The following is a 21,838-nucleotide window of genomic DNA, read 5'->3' as shown; positions in this document are numbered from 1 at the left end:
AATAAATGTGCAAATTTATTCTTCTTTTGCAAAGGTTTATATGAATATAGGTATTGAAATAGTCAAGGAAGCTTAAGAATTACGTTTCCTGTTAGAAAATTGCCTCATCAGGTGAAAAAATTAATATTTATGATTCACACGTACACGGCAGTCACACCAATACTAATGCTGCCAAAAAGTCTCTTCCACTAGTAAAACGACACAGTGTTTTATATGGAGGGTAGGCCTACAATCGGCCTACTATCCCGACTATAGTAGGCCTACTCTCCCTATTCGTATATAATATTTATCTAATATTGTATAACATTTGTTCCGGCCGGGTATTAAACCGCACTGCACGATTGATTGACAATTGAGTCTTTCGAACGTAATTTATTTCTTTTGAAATTATATAGGAAATTTGACAAATAAAAATGTAATGCAATTTTACTTCATGTGAATTCATCTTAGTTCGAAAAGATGTGCAAACACCATAAATTGCGTAAAATGTAAGTTAACAACTACTTTAGACAAACGATTTTCGTTGTAAGAGATATAGTCATTCGAGGAGAGTTGGAACAGTGAGAGAGATGGACCACTTCGCCTCCTGCCTACATCCTATGCACGATCTCCACCTCATTTGGACTATTTGTGCCCTTCAACATTCTAATGAAAACCCCCCAGTTACAGCTTTCTACCTTTAAAATTGTACGAGAAAATTGAAATTGAATTTTTTGAATGTCTGAAAACTGGGCAAAAATTTTTATTTCGCCATAAGAATACGTGTATTTGGGGGTTGAGGAGAGATGGAGCTTAATAGTTTTGGCAACACTCCCAGTGTGAATTTTGGTCAATTTTCTTCAAAATCTTTTCAAGTAAATCTTAGAAATTATTTTCCCTAAATTTCTGGTAAGACTGACTTGAAACACTCAGCGAAATTGCCATCGAAGTATATGAGCCACATATTCCATAAAATAAGTCATTTATACTGAAAAAATATAATAAACTCCAATAAATTCAATGAAATAGTGTTCATGTCTAAAATCACTTCCCTCCTATTCTAAATTAATAAAATAAACTATAAATATTTTGCTAAAATTAGGGGTGTTCCATCTCACCCGAACTTTTTTTGAGTACCTCAATATGCAACTTTTTTAAATCCTATTTTTCCTAGGCATTTCTAATATTGATATCTTAAATTTAGAGTCTTCAAATGATAAACCAGTGAGATTCGTCTTTGTCTCGCATTCAAAACGTATCCGCAATATTGAATATAAAAAAGTGTTCCATCTCTCCTCAAATGACTATATATTGACCATGCAGCTCGATTCGTCCGACTTTCAGGACGAATCGTCTCCCCGGAGATCAAATAAATTTTGAAAATCATTACATTGCACAAATTTTCATTTTATCATACTTAATCTACAGGTTAAATTTTCTTATTGTCTTTTTAAGAAAATTAAAGCTATCTAATATTAAACTCCCATTTATCCTTTATTCAGTCTCAGATTGTCCGTTGTTCATCTGATATGGACTATGCATATAATTACATGATCGCTAAGTTTTGGCCTTCTTATTCAGGTTGCCCCCTTAACCAGACGATCCCTACTTCAGTTACCTTATGTGGAACAAAAAATTCTAGATTGTTATACAAAACGTGTTTCAATTAAAAAGTTTATTATTGTAATACCTTTTTTATTATTATAATACGTTCTTATACTTTGTGATTGTGAAGTGGGAGTGAAAATCATCACAAGTGCATTTTTGCAGGTATGTGAACCACTTATTTTTACGGTTAATAAAAATAATATCGGTTATTCATACCCTTTATAGTCTTCAAATGATTTCTTTAATCCAAAAAAAATACTACTCCCTCCGTCCCGAAAAAAGTCGTACGTTTGCTAGTACATTTTATATGAAAGAATGTAGGGGAAACTGGGGCACCACCAAACACGGGGTAGCACAAAACACTAATTTTTATTTTTTACCTACTTGGACTATCTCAACCATTTCTTCAATAGACAAGCATCCCTATAGTGCCTATAAATTCCTATAGATCTAGTCCTTAGAAGTCGAATATCTGATTAAAAAATCGCAGTGTTTGGTGCTGCCCCGTGTTTGGTGGTGCCCCAGTTTGCCCTAATACTTTTTAGGGACAGAAGGAGTAATATAACAAATACCATCAATAGTTTGTATGCGTTTTCTCTCTATCATTTATATACATCAATATTTAGGTATGATTTTTTTTTTCAATTTAAATTTCATTATTATTATTATATTTAGATGGTCTAACTTCATATTTTAGTTGAGATTTTTTTATTTAATATTCTAGTACAGACATACAGTACACTCGCTCAATCGGCTCTTTTTCAATCGGGCGAAAAATTTTGTTGACAATTTTCACGTTTACTTATGAAGCTATAATTTGCTCAAATTCGCTGTAGTTCTTGCTATTTTATCGTGATTCTTTATAATTGAGTGCTTTTTGTGGACTTTACAAAGGCTTTGATGCCCAAATCTATCGACAAACCGGATGACATTTCGCTCCAAATGCCCATTTGAGAGAGAATCTACTGTATTTTGTAATTCACTATATTTAGGTATTTTTATTTTAAAATTCAACAAATAGAAATAAAACGCAAAAAAATAATTATATATTCTTTAATAAATTACATGTAAATTTTCAGTATGTAATGCTAAGTATATGTAGAGAGGAATGCAATAATTAATTGGAATTACGAGCCTTAATTTCTAACATTTTTATAGTATTAACTCGTTTAATTTCTGTTGGCTGAATTTGATCTTTGTTAAGGATTCAGTTCTTTCCTCAAACTGCTGACACGTAATTTTCAATGCATTTCATTATTTCCTTAAGAATAACGTTACAATCAAGGTGTTTGATTGCTTCTTTCCCATAATGTTTTGAGATAAAGGAGACTTCTCTCCATAATTCAATTCACCCTTTTAATTGAAAATATTCAAATGCAAAAAATCGAATTTCTTCTTTACTAGCACCGTCTCATCATGTTACTTCATTTAATTGCTTTACCTTCTCTTTGATGGGTTGAATCGACAAACGCTAAAAATAAGAAAAGAATTCCTATGCATATTGATCCTCAGGATCTTTTTTGGAAGGGTGCATAGTATTACCAGACAACATTTGGGACGCACCATCTTTCAATCGTCTTTTTTACATCCTTATAGACTCTTAATGCAAGATAAAAAATAGAAAGGGTATACAAGAAATTACCAGCTACATCTGCTACGCACTGAGAAAATTTAAATAAATAAAACTTTTTCGTGTCTTTTCAAATTTATCAAATTGTTGTAATTGATATTTTTAATAAAGTGCTTAGTCCAGTATTCGGTCGACACACATTTTTATTCTACTTAAAAATCTTTTTCAAAAATTGAAATACTTCATAGCACGAAAAACACTTATAACATAAAGTAAGATTTTAGTAATTTCTTTAAAAACTTTGTAAAATCAAAAAGAAACATCTCAAAGTTAATACAAATTGTTAAAACAATTAAAATTGCAATAATATTACAATTTATCATCCTGAATCTTGTAATCAGTGTAAATAACTTTACAATAAATAAACTATGAAACAAATTATTAGAAAGCATCACTGTAAATCTTTCAGAAATCATATTCTTCTTTGGAAATGAATACCGAGAAATATCTTAACAAGTATCATGTGATTGCAGATTACCGAAATTCTCTTATCTTGTCTTTTTTGCTGATTTTAACATTCTGTGGTAATTATCACTGAATTCCTTGATTTAATGAAGCTGAATTGGAGCCTGTTTTTATGAGAAAGTCTCGTTAGAGAGACGGAAGACGTTAAATTCTCCGCCGGCAATGATTCAACTCTTTCGTTTCTCATTATTTTGCTCATCTTGCTAACGACGTCGTCCTCTTCTCTTACGTAACAGTTTTGGATAAATTTTTTGTATCATACTATACCAATGTTTTTTAAATATAGAATCATTAAAATGAATTAATGTTATATAATTAGTTATATGTATAATACATATATCCTTTTGTACGATTAGTAATAAAATATAATGCAGTAAGGTAAAGGAAGTATATATCGGCCATGTATCTTGTATCGGCCAGCTTGTAGAAGATATCGGCCACCAAGATAAAATGAATATTTAAAAATTTACAAACTACGTTTTACCAGTTATCTAATGCAAAATATATTGCGTTTGTTCATATGTAATCTTCTGAATTAAGTTTTTCGTCAAATTTTTAAGAAAATATAATTATTCATCTAATTTATTGAATCACTGTATTGAAGTGTTAATCAAAATTCAGCCATTTCTCAAATTCTTATGATTTTATACTAGAATTTCAGTGACACAAAATAAGGAATTATACCTTATTTAAATGATTTACGAATCTGTCAGAATGTAAAAAATATTACTCAGTTATTCCACTTTTAGTATCAGAAAACTTTTTAATTATCTCGCTACGCATAATACGAATTAATTTGTTAACTGAGAGTAAGTACGTTTTGTTCCAAGTGCAGAGCTCACCGGCCATTTTGCATCGCATTTCGATGTCATTTTCGCGAGCAGTTGAGGTTATGTTTTTGTTGTGAAGAAGAATTTCCTCAGGTGAATTTTGCATTTTAGCAATGTTAAACATCTTGAAAGATGTCTTAGAATGTGCAATATGCTGAGAAAGGGTTGAAAAATGTGCTGGATGCCATGACGGCAGGTGATTCCTCTCGAAAACGTCTGCAAAGTAAGGAGTGCCCAGAATGACCCTGAATGATAAACTTTCCGGAAGACAATTAAACGGAAAATCACTGGTATGCTTGTACTAAGTAGGAAAAAGAATAAATTAAGCTTGTGGATTATCGTGAATCAAGCCGAAATTGGATTTCTTGTCCTTAAATACGAACTCCAGAATTGGATCAAAAATATGGCGAAAAATGAGAAGATGCAGACACCCTTCACTAAAAATCTCCCTGGAAAGTGGTAAAAACTGGTCCTGATGGTTGGGTTCTGATAAGGGGTGGATGACAGACAGTTTTTCTTCAAGTACCACGTAATTAATTAGAAAAATATTCAAATTTGTAATATTTTTAAAGGGGTTTTATTTTTTGGCCGATATCTGCTACACTCCCGGCCGATATCTCCCTCATCTGCTTTCATATGGCCGATGCAATATGCGCAGTGCATGGTTGCAATTTTACCAATTATTTTACTAATTTCTCTGAATATTAAGAAATCAAATGTAGAGATATAGATAAATGGAATACTAGAGTTCCAATTGACATATTTTAATATGCCAAAAATTGGTTTAGAGCTTTTATTTTAAGCAAATTATTGAGTATTTTTCTTAACTGGCCGATACTTACTTCCCTTACCTTATTACATATTTGAAATAAAGAAAAACATTAAAAAAATATTCTTTTAGATTTTGTAGTATTTTTTTTCTTTTTCTCTTAATTTTGATGTAAAAGTGCTAAACGCTGACTGATTATTGAACATAATGAAAGCATTTACCTACAAATACATTTTTAATTAAGAATTTTAATTACCGTCGGCTCCTTATTCAAAGGTGTTAAGACGATACATCTAAACGATATTTAAATTGAATTTCTGTCAATTCAAAAATTCGAAAAATATTTCCTAGAGTAACATCCAGGAAAACAATGTGAAGAATAGGACAATGGCATCATTTTTTTCCTAAAAACTACCCACTGGCTATGTCAAGATGTCTTCAAAATTCCAATTGTATCTTAATGACAACGTATTAGTTTTTATTGATTATCTTCACTCCTCTCTCGCTAACAACATTTTTAATTTACAAATTTTATCTTGATTGGAAGAGAATTTATGAAATGGCATTTAATATCCACCAGTAGGGCAATTCTGTAAGGATATGACGATGTCATATGACAAATTTTCGTGAAAAATTGAGTGATAGGACAACATTAAATGCCAATGAGTATCGAATGGTCATTACAAGGAGCTATATGAAGCTTTTAGTAACTAATATGAATCTGATTTTCAATGAATTTTTCCGAATTTTCCATATAAAAATTTTAAAATTTGTCATATGACATTGTCATACTGTTACAGAATTCCCCTACATGTTTGATGCATAAAAATAACAAGATATTTTAATTTGAATAGATCTGCGAATAGTCAGAGCTTTGATGTTTTTTTTTAAATCATTTTTACTCGAATTGGTCAAAAATAAAATCATAACTTTTTTCCGATTTCTAAACTTTGAAGAAATCATGATCCGCTGGTCAGTCTTTTTCAAAATTTATTAAGTTTGGAAAATATTAGTTTGATAAGTTCTAAGATGGGAAAAAGATTGCGCCAAAACTTTTATAAAATATATTCATAAAAGTCTTTCATAAAAGTTCCCTTCTGACAATAATGTTAACGTGATGTGATACTTTTAATCCATTAGGGACAATCGCTTTAGGGTAACGTGTGGTATTTCGGAACACTTTTTAGCACCTTCAAGTTTCAAACAGCTTAACGACTTCTCAAATTATTTTTTTCTTTGTTGATACAAATATAATATTTATGTTCATTCTGCTACCCAGAATAAGATTCTGATCGAAAAATGTTAAAAAATGCATCATTTTTTTTTTATACAAAATAGCAAAATATGTAAAGAAGTAAGAGTAGTATATTTCGGGACAGTTGGGTATTTCGGGACAGTCAAAAGTCGCTATTATGCAAATAAATTTCACCGAGCTTGATTATTTACCTTTAAGTAGAAGGTCTAAACTTCACGTCATAAAAATTTTGTTTAAATTGCACTTGTAACGTGACTTAAATCGAAAAAAAACTAAGCACTGCTTGTGTTGGCATCTGCAAAATTGACCACACCGAAGGTCTTGTAAAAAGTGGAACGTGACACTCACAATTCACGCGTGTTTCACGCTTTAAATTAAATAAAATTTCAGAAGTTTCATGTTTATCTGATACGTAAAGAGCTTAATATTTCATATAGAACTTAAAAATAATTAGAAAACAAATATTTATAGCATTTTTGATGTGTTCCAAAATACCCATATTATGTCCCGAAAAGCACCTTGTCCAGAAATATCACTCGTTACCCTATTGCTTATTATTTTTGATTTTCAATATTTCAATGAAAGAATAATTGAAAATGATTACAGACAAAGCAATTCTGGATCTAAATTAAATTATGGCAAGGCCCAGCTTTCTTTAGAAATATGCGAAAAAATCGTATGTCAATGTAGCAGCACCTTCCCCCCCCTATCTGGACGGGAATTCAGAATAATTACCTAGAATAGCATAAGTTGTGATTAATATAAGCCTATGGTTCCACCTGGGCACGTTGGAGCAAAATTTTCACTTGCTCTCTCCAACAACTATGATCGCGAACAAAATGTTGCCTCCTGGGACAAAGAACTGTACAAGCGGCTGAGGACTTCTTTCAAGTCTATTAATCCATCTTTTCCCACTTCATCACTGTTTAACAACACTTACGATCCTTTTACTTTAGTTCAACAATTTTTTAACTTATAAACTATGTCAGATATATTACAATTTAAATTAACTTTGAAAAATAATTTTTAGATGCTAAAGATCACTGAAAAAAGTCACTAGGTAAAGTGATAAAAGGCAATTGATATGAAAAAGAGGAAGAACTGGGTCAATGTACTCTCTTATAAACTTGATCAGCTGTTGATAATCATCCGTTAATGAGTATTACAATAGGGAATTGGGGGGAACATTAAATTGTGGCAGCTATTGATTGATATTGGTTGATATGAAAGAATAGCCAAATTATTTCTCGCTTATGTTTTAAATTGAAACGATTTTTAAGTAGTTGTGCGCGAACAATATCTAAGTATTATTTTTTATATTTGAAAAACGAATTTCAACCATATCAACAAATCATGAAAATTGAGTTTCCAAAAAAAACACTTCCAATAAGCTTGTCAAACAGGCTTTTAAAATAGAAAAAATTACGTAAATATTATGCCCAACGTACAATAATTTTGTTTGTAAAAATGTTTTCAATGTTACCGATCAGAGTGAGTGAGATGACTAATTACACCGTTTATTTCATAAATGCGTGTATAAAAAGAGTGACAAACGTGCCAAAGATCATGAGGCATGCCACAAGTCCTTAACCCTTTAACGACGAGACAGTTTTTGCGGATCGAAAATCAGCAATAAAAATGAAACTGATGAACAAAATCAGTAAAAAGTCTTACATCTGACATTATAAAATCCAACAGAGCCTAATTCGGTGTATTAGGTGAGATTCTTAACAATCTCACCTACTATAATCCTAACAAAATTTCATGTCGTCCGATCGAGCTCAAACTTGGCCAAAACGTGTTTCAGCACTTCCTGATCACGAATATATATGTGGCTAATTTACGTTCCCGGCCGGCCGGCCGGCTGGCCGGCCGCTCTTTGGAGCTTAATAGCTCCTAAACTAAAAAAGATATCGACTTGCGGTTTTCGGCAAAGGTTATATATCGGGTGAAAATTGCAACTTGGTGCATTGACCCCCCACCCCCCACCCCTCCTTCCGCCATTTTGAAGACCCCCCTTTTTTTGTTTTCTCAATAGCTCCGCTCCTATGGCATCGAGCGGGCTCAAATTTTAGTATGTTATAGCTGGGCCTTAGAGCTTTCCATCAATACCAAACTTAAGGTCCCCCGACCCCCCTGACCCGAGCTATAAGGGTCCAAAAAAAATTTCTTAAAATGGCCATAACTCCGGTTCTAATTGTCAGAATTTAAAAAGTGAGGGCTTTTTGGAAAGCTCTCGTGAAATGCCACTTCCCCTTCTAACATCGCAAGTTCATAAAACCACCGCTAGGGGCGCTATTATTAAAAAGAAAATTTTTAAATCTTATAAGTTAAATAACTCAAAAATTCCATTGTGCATCGGGCTGAAATTTTAGTATGTTGTAGCCGTTGATTATACCTATCAAACAAAAAAACCTTAAGTCGATCTAAAACCCCTGACCCGAGCTATAAGGGGTCAAAGTTCGAACATTGACCGGCCTCTATCTCCGGTTCTAACTAACATAGCGACCTAAATTTTACCTTTTTGGTTTCGTCTCGATGAGCACTTTCAGATGGAAGTTCGAAAAGTCACCACAGGTGGCGCTGTGATAGCGTCAAAATTCATCGAAATTCAAAGTCACTTTTCTCAAAAACGGCATTGTGCAAGTTAATGAAATTTTAGTATGTTGTAGTCCAGTCTAGGACGTTTCCAAAATGGTGCGTATGTGCGCTGTGGTTTCAATAGAACCGGAGATATGAGGGGTCAAAGTTCACGGAATTCAAAAAATCATATCTCCGGTTCTATGTGACCGATTTTGATGAATGAGGGCTTAAACGAAAGATCTCACCAAATGCTACAACTTTCTAGAATATTTGAACTTCGTGGGACCAACACCAGGGGCGCCACAGTCGAAAAACCAATTTCAATATCACATAACCTCAATTATCTCGACTGTCACTGAACCGATTTTGATGATTACTTCGACACAATTGTAGAACACATTTGTCTCTACATTTCGTCCATACATCATTTTCCGGTCAGACTACGCTATCACTCCAATTTTGCCGTTTAAGTGTGAAAAAATTGATTTTTCCAATAATAACGCTTTGAAATCACTCAGATGCCAATTTGACTGCCTCTACTCCACCAAGACACTTAAAATAGGGGTTTAAATGGAAAGTCCCGCAAAATACAACAATTCTTTGATATAGTTGAAGTTCAACAAATGACTACTTGGGGCACTCTGGATGAAAAAACGAGTTAAGAAACAAAAAACCTCGCTTATCTTGGCTTCTGAGTAATCGATGAGATCATGTTCTATAGGAAAATTATAGAGTACATTCTGGTCTACATTTCACCCATATATCACTTTTGTGCCAGTTCATCCAAATCCTTGATATTTTGGTTTAAATACAAAATTTGTATAATTTCACGAATTTGATTCAAGATAACTGAATGGCGTCTCCCAACTTCAGCTCCAAATCGAATTTGCATGCACTCCGAGTTAGCTCACGTTAAGAATCTCACCTACATAAGCCGGTTAGGATTATCTGTCCCTTTTTTAAATCTATGAGTGATAGAGACAAAAATAGCCTAAAAATTTAAATAATTTTTCTGACAATACTAATGAATGATATTTTTTACTCTAATGCAAAATATTATGTTTGAGCATTGCAGTTTCTTTTCCCAAAACGGTTTTGCTTAAAGAAAATTGGAAGTATAAAAAATAATTAAAATAAATTTTCATTATGAGAATTTAAAAATTCATAATTTTTGAGCTTAAAATTTACTATATAGCAAATAGCTGGAGGCTTGCAAAAAATATCCTAGATTTCTTCAGCCTTCTACTTTTCAATTACCTAAAAGTATAAGGAAAAACTAAGTTTAAGTAGTCAGAATAAATCATTTTCTTTATGGGACACAGGTGATCCAATCGTCCTTAAAGGATTTAACCTTTAAAAACGATTGGGTCATCGGTGACCCAAAAATGAAATTTTTTCTCCGGCCTTATCTCGAGTTATGTTTTGCACAAAAAGTCATAAAAATTATTTTTTTCTGATACCAATTTTTGTCGCTCTCATCCTTAAAAGGGTTAAAGTGCCAATAGGTTTTGTATGTCTTTTTTTGTATCAGCACTTGTTTTGTATGCGTTTTTTTATGTAAACGACCGACGATACAAACATGCGACTTTCATCAAATGTTGAAACGAAATAAATGCGAATACGATAACGATCGATGCAACGGACAAAAGCGACGAAAAGCTTCAAATTACACTGCATGATATTTTAATTTTGATTTTTATTAAGGAAATTTGATGAAAACATAAAGAGTCTGTATGAAATCAAAATATTGTTGCATTAACTAATTGTTAATGATACATTATTCTGTCAGGATAAAGTAAAAAATTTCATGCATCATAATTTTTTTCATATCTATCTTTAGAAAATAATAGAAGCTACACAGTAAAAAAAAGATTACAAGGATAATCGTTTATTTGCTTTTTTACTTCGATTATTCTTGTAAAGTTACTCAAATATGTACAGTGAGTGTCAATAGTTTGTTGCCTAATGGATGTTTGAGAAATCAAGTGAAAAAAATGATAGAAAAAAATACTTTTCCAATTTTTTCTTTTTGCAGATGAGTTTCTTGTAATCCGTAGATATTATTTATAGTTTTCAAAAAAAATAATTAATTTTATTTCATATCAAAAATAATTCTTTTCCAAAAGTTGGTCATTTTTGAAAAATCAAAAGTTTGTTGCCTCATTAAAAAAACTAATTCAAAATGGTGAAAACGTGCAACCAACTTTATGTAAACCGGTTATATTTTGAGCTTATGTCATTTGATAGGCAAATGGTGGATTTGTACATTTTTAAGGCTGTCAATGGTAAATATATAGGTGTAAAAGTGATGATAAATAACAAGAAATAATCAGTTTTTTGATAATTCATAATTTAGGTTATAATGGCAAATTACAAAAAGTTGAAAGGTGGGATATTGTCCAGAGATACTGCTGGAAGGAATCGGCGTCGCTTAATTGCCAAATTTTATGAAAATTCATGAAAAGTTATACATAAAATGGTCAAATATTATAGTTATGAGGCACGAGTACATCTGAAAAACGCTACTGGTAGACCCAGGGTTTCGACTCAGAAAGTCGATAACCGCATTCTAGGTATCTCTGATAGTAACCCCATGATGTTTGCTTCAAAAATTCAGAGTCGGCTGGTTACAGAAGGCATACAGGCTTCAAAACCAACCGCAATTTAATGAAAGTGGTAAGAATAATTACTTGGTTTGCAGGTTTCCATTGGTAAACAAAACCAATCTGGTTAAAAGGTTGTAAATTCACTTGGAGCATGCTAAAAACGTAAAAATACAACCTCTTACGCAGTTTGGTTTTGCTTACCAATGGAATCTTGCGAGCCAAGTACCTATTCTTATATTTTCTTTCATTTTGAGTTTGATTTTCGAAGCATTTGAAGCCTGTATGCCTTCTGTAACCAGCCGACTTTGAATTTTTGAAGCAAACATCATGGGGTTACTATCAGAGATACCTAGAATGCGGTTATCGACTTTCTGAGTCGAAACCCTGGGTCTACCAGTAGCGTTTTTCAGATGTACTCGTGCCTCATAACTATAATATTTGACCATTTTATGTATAACTTTTCATGAATTTCCATAAAATTTGGCAATTAAGCGACGCCGATTCCTTCCAGCAGTATCTCTGGACAATATCCCACCTTTCAACTTTTTGTAATTTGCCATTATAACCTAAATTATGAATTATCAAAAAACTGATTATTTCTTGTTATTTATCATCACTTTTACACCTATATATTTACCATTGACAGCCTTAAAAATGTACAAATCCACCATTTGCCTATCAAATGACATAAGCTCAAAATGTAACCGGTTTACATAAAGTTGGTTGCACGTTTTCACCATTTTGAATTAGTTTTTTTAATGAGGCAACAAACTTTTGATTTTTCAAAAATGACCAACTTTTGGAAAAGAATTATTTTTGATATGAAATAAAATTAATTATTTTTTTTGAAAATTATAAATAATATCTACGGATTACAAGGAACTCATCTGCAAAAAGAAAAAATTGGAAAAGTATTTTTTTCTATCATTTTTTTCACTTGATTTCTCAAACATCCATTAGGCAACAAACTATTGACACTCACTGTACTTCAGCAAAACGCGTAATCTGAAAATGTGTAATTTAAATTTCATGTAATGGTAAACTGTGTAATCGACTGCGAATGATTACACAGTTGTGTACATTTTGTAACATATTTCGTGTAAAATTACACAGCCTTCAGAAAAAAATGTGTACAAATTACGCAAATGTGTATCAGTATACACGATTACATGTGTATGTAAAATTTACAATGAAAATCATGGTAAAGTAGCCAAAACTACTTATTAGAAAAATGGGAACTCACTCAATAGGTCAAGTGGTAGAGTACTCGCTCTATGATGCAAGCGTGCTGGGTTCAAATCTTCTTTAGGTCACCAGGAATCAAGCCACGAATTTTTCTGTCGTTGAATGTGTTCGGATTGCATTCAGTGAGTTTCACTGCACTTGATTCCACAGGCATATGGGACTGACAACCTCATCCCGTACAAGAAAAAATAGTAATGCATGTTTAGAAATCCCATTGTGGGAAGGCCTAGTTCCTTCGTGGAATGTTGTGCCAACATTATTATTATCATTATTATTATTATTATTAATTAGAAAAATAAAGCACAAGTTCTTGTTAATAATTCTCCCAAAATCCTTCATGTGAAAATTGCCTGATCCTGCCATTAAATTTTTTTGTGATCCAGAGGAAAATTTCTAAGCACAGACAAAATTGATTAGCAATTAATTATATTGGCTATTTTATAATTCATTAAAAATTGTCTCAGATTCTTACTTACTTCTATGGAGTCTACAAGAAGAAAATCCTTGGTGAATCTGATCAGATTTGGTTTATTCTGGAATTGTGCGAAGGTGGGGCAGTTAATGAGCTTGTGCGTCGATTGGATACTGTAGGCAGGCGTCTTACGAAAGAGCAGATTGCCTACATCCTGCGAGAAGTGGCCAAGGCTCTCAATCATCTCCATTCCAAGCATATAATCCATCGGGATGTTAGGGGTTCTAACATTCTTTTAGCTCATGAATTTTATTTTTTTTAACGGTGTTTAAAATTTTTAGAGGTCGACACTATGTATAAATCGTACTGCATATCACATGGTACAGAGAGGGGACTGTGTTGGAATTCAAGTCACCTCACAAAGAAAAAAAAAGTTCTTCAATCCTGCTCAAAGCTTTTGGTCCTAGATATGGACCTTCTTCAGTGGCTACAAGTAGTACTTTTAAATTTATTTTAGAAAATTATAGTAATTTATTAAATAAATTTAAAAATTCTTGTAGCTATTGAAGGCATTCAAGTAGGTCCATACCCAGGACTTCAATCCTGACCAAGATGTAGGTCCTGGCCTGGATATGGACCTTCTTCAGTCGCTACAAGGATTTTTAGCTGAGATTCTTGACAATCTCATTTAAATTTATTTTAGAAATTACTAAAATGTAATTACTATAAATAAAAATTAAAACCCTTGAAGCCACTGAAGAAGGTCCATATCCAGGACAGAAAGCTCAAGCAGGGTTGAAGAAGTGCTTTTCTCTGTAAGGCGTGACTTGAATTCCACTAGTCAATACCTGAGAATCTCCTATCTATACGTATCATGCCAGTTCTTCATCCACTTATTGCATGGTACAATCCCCGCTTCGTAATCCGGATAGATTTTTTGAATTTGTTCAACGTTTCTAAAATATTATACAAGGTTTTTATCTAGAATTAGAATAAAAGTTTTAAAGAAGTTTAAAAAGACATAATTAGATAATTCTATGCTATCATACTTCATTTTATTAAACAAAAACATTTCAGGATAATTCATTTTCATTGCTGAATACTCGTGCATACATAACCTCAAAATGATTTTAAATTTAACCGTCGATAACTCATGCGGATTACGGCGATCCGGATTAGAGAGCGGGCACTGTGTATCGGTTCATTATTTCATAATTTTAGAACACATAAAAATTCTGAAATATTCTTGACTAAGGAAAAATTTAGAAATTACAGTAGAGTTCCTCAAATTTGAACTCCTCAAATTTGAACGACGGTTGAGTTCAAATTGTAAAATTTGAGGTTATGTGTAGAAAATTTTGCGTGGAGTGCCATTTTTCTCTGATATTTCCTCAATATTATCGTATTATATTAACTTTCGCAACAAATTCCATCTATTTCACAATAAATTGCATTTATATATTCTCTAAAATTGTTTATCTTAATTTAGGAAAAGTGAATTTTACAAGAATTCCGTTATGTTTTTGAAAATATTGTTCAAATTTGAGGAGTAAGAAATGTCATCTATACCCCCCAAATGGTCAAATTTGAGGAACTCTACTGTATTATGAACCAACTTGACATTATAGGGTTGATTCAAGGAGATTTCTAATCATTTGTATGCTTTCTACAACCAAAACTGATTTATTACTGACTAAAACTGTATTTTATATACTTACCATTTTGAACATCTTCAATTATTTATTATAAGTAACAGCGAGAACAGCAATATGATTTTTATCCAAATTGCTAATAAATTGAATAAAAATGTTAATTCCTTAAAATATAAAAAAAATGAATGTGAAAGAGCACTCTAATTTAAAGAACAATTACTTCATACACCTGTATCATTACCCTACTGACCAAAAGAACCTAATGTTAACAATTGACTTACACGGTGAATAGATTTCATCCCTCAAACTTGTTAGTTTATTATCCTCTTTATCTCTATTATTCCAACACTACAATTGTTCAGCAATCACAAGCAATAATATTCTTATTGTAATGTCCACTTACAGGACGATTCCCCTTCTGGTCAAATTATGGTACAATTAGCTGGACCCTTGTTGTCCGGCAAAAAAAGCGCGTGATGGTCAAAACGATTAGCTGCGAGAGAATCAACATAGAGAGAGGGGTCAGTAGGATGAAGATGCCCGGTCAGAGGGTTAAGTGGTGTTTAGTGTCCAGAAAAGTGACCCTGATTGAGCAGTGAAAATTGGTCAGCAAAGGGGTGACTATATTCCAAAAGGGGTTACCCAGGATATTTTTGCCAATTAAAAAATATGCCTGTTTCAGAAGCACTTGCTCCATCTATCGAAGTGATGTTGAGGTTTTAAAAAGCGGAGAAAGGAGCCGGTCCCCTCGTCTTTGGCATTATTCTTTAGGGGTGGTGGATGGTCTGCTGGATGAGCGAAAGAGACCGAAGCGAAAAAGAAAATGAAGAAGATGAAATAATGAGAAAGTGTTATGCAGATGAGTTAGAGGTTTTCCTCTCCCACCACTCATCCTCCTCCTTGCTCGCGCGAGTCCTCTACTTTCTTGTGCCTCCCCCACATCTTCTCGACCTCTTCCCTCGCCCTCTTCCTGTGGCAGTCCTACAGCTCCTCATACCATGTCAATGCTCTCTCGCCTTCTGGACTTTGGGGGAGGACTCGAAATGAAATAAAATCGACTCATACAGTTTCTCTCTCGCTCCTTCTTGCCATCCCAGGCCATATCAAGGAGGAGAAACACATCACACACATTCCTCATTCCCTTTGCACTAATTTAAATGCTGGGGATATATAGCTTCTTCGCCGTGGATGGCTATGTATGTTTGGTATGGAAAAAGAATGGCTGTGGAGGATTTTAAAACGCGCGGGCTTAAATGAGTTGAAGGGGTCCGGAAGGGAAGGGGGCAAGTGGGGTGGGGGTGATCCGGGGGCAAAAAAGAGTCAACAGAAGAGTAGAGAAGTATGAGTGAGAGAGAGAGCAAAAGACTTTAATTCGCACCTTTTGATTAAAATCAATACTTTGTATATTTCATGTCTCTCCCATTTGCTATGTCCCTCTCATTTCTCCCATCCAAGGCTTCTTCTTAATTTTACTCTCCCTCCTCCCCTTTTTTCCTGCCGTCTTCTCTTCGCCTTTTTTCTGGCCCACTTCATCCCACCCACATAGAAAAGCCACCACCCCCTTTTAACATCCCACATCCATTTCCTTGCGCCCTTCCGCGCCCTCGTCCGCCACACTTGTATATATTGCGTTTCTTTCTCCAATTTTATGAATATGACAAGGAATAATTATAAAATGTTCATATAGCACACACAGCAAATAGATATATCTCAACACTAAAGTATGATATAAATGGAATGTAAATACAAGGAAGAAAATAATAAAAGAAATGTCCTGGTAAGCATCTTTTCGTTACAGTAACTCATGATTCTTAAGTTACCTTCTGTGTTAATTAATGAAATTATAAATTAGTTTCAGATAAAAATCACAAATTTAATTGAATTAAAATTTGTTTAAATTTTTGAAATTTGTTTCAGTAATGTATATACAACAGTGTCGGCCATAAGATTCTTGACAAATCTATGTTCGAGAAACTAGGTGGAAAAAATGATAAAAAAATAAATTTTTCTTTTTTTCTTTTTACAAAAGCGTTGCTAAGATTTTATTTTTTTGCTTTTAAAAAAAGAGTTGCTATCCATAAATGTTATTTAAGTATTAAAAAAATAATAATTTGTTTTATTTCATATCAAAAAAAAATGTTTTCCCAAAATTGAGCATTTTTCATCAGCCAAAATTTTCTTGACACATTTGTAAAATTTACTCAAAATCAGCTCCAAAAATTCAGAATCAGTTGATTTATGAAGGAGCATAGGCCCAAACTATTACAACAATCACTCGCAAATTGTGAAAAGTGGTGGTTGGGTTACTCCTCGGATTTTATAGGTATACCAGAAAGTCCAATCTGGTTCAAAGATTGCATTTTAACTTTTTAACGTGTCTTAACCCTTTAATGACGAGACACTTTTTACGGAATGAAAATCAACAATAAAAATTAAACTGAGAAAGATAATCAATTATAAGTCTTACATCTAGCCTTGGAAAGTCCAACAGAGTCTGATTCGGTGTATTTTGTGCTTCTATGAACGATAGGGACAAAAATAGCCCAAAAATTTAAGTAATTTTTTCTGAAAAATATTACGTAGAAGTATTGTAGTTTTTAATGAAAAAAGGGTTTTGGTTAAAAAAAATTGAAAGTATAAAAAATAAATAAAATCAATTATGGATTTGAGAATTTAAAAATTCGACATTTTTGAGCTTAAATAGGGGAAAGTGGTCTGCCTTTGAACGAAAAATGATGTTCAAAATTTGAGATTTTTTTCAGAGTAAACTACAAAAGGAGTTTTACTTTGCACTACACTAAAAAATTCTCTTGTTCATTCAGCTTCTATGCTTACCCCATTCAGGACTCGCAAGTCCTCAGTTTTTCCTGGTGAGGAACTTAAAAATGTGATGTCGATATATTCAAAGGCAGCCTCCATGGTCTGCCTTTGAATGTGGTTGGGCAGCCTTTGAATCTTAATTTTTCACTGAGAATATTAGGGCTGTAGCATTAAACGGCCCATAATTGATTAGCATGAACTCTAATGCACTCAATAAAACCACCACTGTATAGTCAAAAGTCATTATACAACAATATTTTTTACATTTTTCTGAACCACTTGTTTTTCACTTGAAAATTTGTAAGAAAACGCCATTGAAGTTGCCAATTGTCAGTTTGAAACATCCCGGCCGGAGGAAGATAGCATGTTATAAGTATCTGTATGACATTCGTCAGACAAAAGTAGAAGTTCTATTCTACTCCCGGACAGGAAGCTGTCAGATGTTTCAATGTATGGAAAGAGAGGATTCAAAGGCACACAACATTAAGATTCAAAGGCTGCCGCAGAGAAATATTTGCAAACTTTTATCACCCACAAAATTTGTTGCATCTGAATCAAAATGTATTTGGAGAAATACCATCCAAGAATAACCTTCTATGACTCACAATAGAAGATTTGTTCCAAAAATTATTTTGATTATGAAAAAAACACATGAATTGTGGAACATCATAATTACAGTTTAGAGCTCAGTTTCGTTTTTTTGCCCTAGCACCTAGAAAATAAGAGCTAGGGTCTGCATTTTTTGATGACTTGTGAGGATTATGAATAGCTATCTAATAGTTAATAGAAAAGAATTTATGCTTTAAAGAAAAATGAAAAAAAATACAATATTCAAAGGCTGCCGCATTCAAAGGCAGACCACTTTCCCCTATTTACTACATAGCAAATAGCTAGAGACTTGCTAAAAATATTCTAGATTTCTTCAACCTTCTACTGTACAATTATGTACTGACAAGAGAAAAGAAATAACTTTAGGTGGTCAAGGTATTTTCTTTGTAAAATTTCTTGACGAAAAGTTTCTTGATACATTCGTGTTTAAACCGGTTATGAACTGATAACTAATTTTCGTCCGAAAATCAATTCTATTCTTCTTAAAATTATTTTGGGAGCTCTTCTAAATGATTTATGAATCGGTTGAAATCGGTTGACAACCAGTAAATAGTAAATGACACGAAACTACTTTTGAGGTATAGCATCTAAAGCCGTCTACACACTAATATCAATTAAAAAAATGCTTTTTTAAAGAAAATTTCTCCTATCATTGAAGGCATAAATGTCAAATTATTTTTTAAAAGTGCAATTTTTGACGATGCTTTCTGTGTACAGACACCATAAATTATGAGTACGAGCACATCGCAAAGCCTGGGACGCCTTGCCACCTTTTTTTAAGTGTGATTCTTACATAATCACACCTATTTTTTTTTATTAAATTATGCAAAACTCCATAAATTCTGCAGTGTAGCTTCATTATGGTTACGTTCCAATTTCACTCTACATTTTATTCATTAGCTACTATCCATTTAAATATTTCAAAACTATTTACTTACTTATAAAGAATGAAAATGTGATAAGCCTAAAAACATCCTTATATGGTCGTTGTGACTTTTTCATTGCAAATTCGGTTTGTGAATACACGAGAAACTTACCAATTATATTCTTGGTAGAAAATAACCAAAGCAATATCTTTTTTTTTTACTTCAATTGAAAAAAATGTTTTAGATAATTAAATGGTATTTTATGTTAAGTATACACAATACAGCCTTTGTAACATATGTATATAATATTAAAGGAACAGACATGAAAAAGTGAACCAACTATTTATCATTCAAAGTTTTTACTGATATTGATATAATACTATAATATACTATATATATATACTATATATATGTATATATATAATATACTATACTATAATATTATTGACCTAATATTGATAGTCGTAAACAGGGCCGTAGCGCTGGGGGGCATTGAGGGGCAATGCCCTACCTTTAAACTTTCAATGCCCTACCTTAAAAACCAGAAACTAAGATAATGTTCTAAGTAAACTGTTCGTAGTATGATATGGTAGAGAAGAAATTAATCTCCTATTAAATGGCCTGATACATCTAATCAAATAGAGTGATCGATTGAAGTGCTTAATGCAATTGGTTAAAATCGTATAGAAAGTCAAACGATAATTTTGTGAAAAATTTAAATATTTTCTCAAACATCTTAAAAAAAATAAAATAGAATATTTATCCATGAATTTGTCATTGTTATTAATGAGTTGAAATTGCAATTACTAATTAAATGAAATATTGTTTTTCAATGGTTCTCAGCAAAATGAGCGCAAAGATTCTTATGACCAGCGCACAATAACTATTGTTTGTAAACATGTTTTCAAAAATTCCTATGAGAGTGAGCGAGATAACTAGATCTAAACTTCATTCACTCTCACTCAAATGTCAAAAACATGTTTACAAAACAAAAATTATTGTGCGTTGAGCATTACAATTTCTTACATAAAAAACTCAATATATTTCCTTTTCACATTTACGCATTCTCTAGATAGTTATGGGGTTACGTGGATCAAGAAGACTATAAAAATATAATATAATAATTTCTCAATTTTTTTTAGTATATTAAAAAAAAATTAATTTAAGCTCGTAGGAATATAAAGGTACAACATTAACATAACCTATATTCTAAATTTTTCATTAAAATTTTTTAAAAATTTAGTCATTGAAACCTTATTTTTGGATTTTTTTTTGAAAAATAAACATTTTTCGATGAAGCAGTTTTCTTGGAATTGGTGCATCTAAGTCCAAAAATCAAATATTTCCAGTTAGCTGATAAGTTAAACTATTCCTTAAACCAAAGATTTTATGTTCACTTGATAAAAACGTATTCTACATTCAATAAGACGAAACGTAGTGTAATACACGTCAAAACTGGTATTTTTGTGTATGAAATTTTCTTAAAAATTCAAATTTCATTTTTTGAAAATTCCTTCGTTCAAAGACTATAACTCATCAGGTAACGGAAATCTTTGGTTTTTGGTTTCCAGATGAACCAATTTCGAGAAATCTTGTCGAACGAAAAGTATGTTTTTTTTTTCAAAAATGTCTCCAAAAATTAAGTCCCACAGAATAAATTTTTAAATGAAAATTTCAGGATATATAGTTTGAATGTTGTACTTTAAAGAACTTGAATTAGTTATATTTTTTATTAAGTTAAAAAGAAATTATAACGAAATCTGCTGTTTTTTTTGTCAATTTTGACCCACGTAACTCCTTCAGTACATGTATCGAGGAATTAAAATAATACTTTATTTTTAAAATTGTCTTTTTGAATTTTTTTTTTGTTTTACCTCATTCACTGACATTCAAGCGAAGTGTGGGACCGAAAGTGACTAACCAAAATAGATCATCAAAAACTTTGATGAATGCCCTACCCTTAACTACTGATGCCCTACCTTAAATTCAACTCTAGCTACGGCCCCGGTCGTAAAGAAATTTTGGAAGAAACTAAATCCACACGAGGATTTTCATCTAATTTTCAATTTTATAGTTTCCGCTTCAGTGACAATAGCTGTGTCAACTTTGCCAACAAAATCAACCAAGTTAGTGAACGAATGTGAGAAGAACGAAAAAAGGGTCGTGCAAGAAGGAAATTTTTGGAGAAAATTCTGCACGAAAATGAATAGATATTGATTAATTTTTTTCCCCAACTCCTCTTCGCGCTCGCGTCCTCATCAATTCTCTCCCCATCGACAGAAAAATTAAATGCAGATATGGCATAAAAGGCAAAAGAGGCCAACATTGGAGCTTCCTTAAACATTCCAATAGATATTCAATTAATAGATAATTAATATTGGTCACGATACCTGACTTGTGAGCACCTACAACCAATACTTTTATTGTGACTTCGCTTGAGCTTGAGCCACGCAAAGAAGTCTCCTTTCAAAACTCCCCATTCCGCTCATGCCACCTTCTTTTCCTGAAA

At 32.6% G+C, this 21,838-nt stretch overlaps 1 protein-coding gene across 2 annotated transcripts in view; it reads right to left on the bottom strand.

Moving 5' to 3' along the window:
- Positions 1–7,651, bottom strand: part of LOC129803166 (protein jim lovell) — a 70,465-nt gene extending 62,814 nt beyond the window's left edge. The window contains exon 1 of one of the 2 annotated variants that reach the window (XM_055849533.1): positions 7,272–7,651. The gene's annotated coding sequence lies outside the window, so the exon portion shown is untranslated. The remainder of the gene's footprint in view (positions 1–7,271) is intronic. The other variant, XM_055849534.1, reaches the window with a different exon arrangement.
- Positions 7,652–21,838: the final 14,187 nt, after the last annotated feature.

The sequence above is a fragment of the Phlebotomus papatasi genome, chromosome 2 (genome assembly GCF_024763615.1).
Source record: "Phlebotomus papatasi isolate M1 chromosome 2, Ppap_2.1, whole genome shotgun sequence".
In the NCBI taxonomy this organism is placed as follows: domain Eukaryota; kingdom Metazoa; phylum Arthropoda; class Insecta; order Diptera; family Psychodidae; genus Phlebotomus; species Phlebotomus papatasi.
Note: the sequence above shows the minus strand (reverse complement) of the source record. Positions and strands in the feature narration are given on the sequence as shown.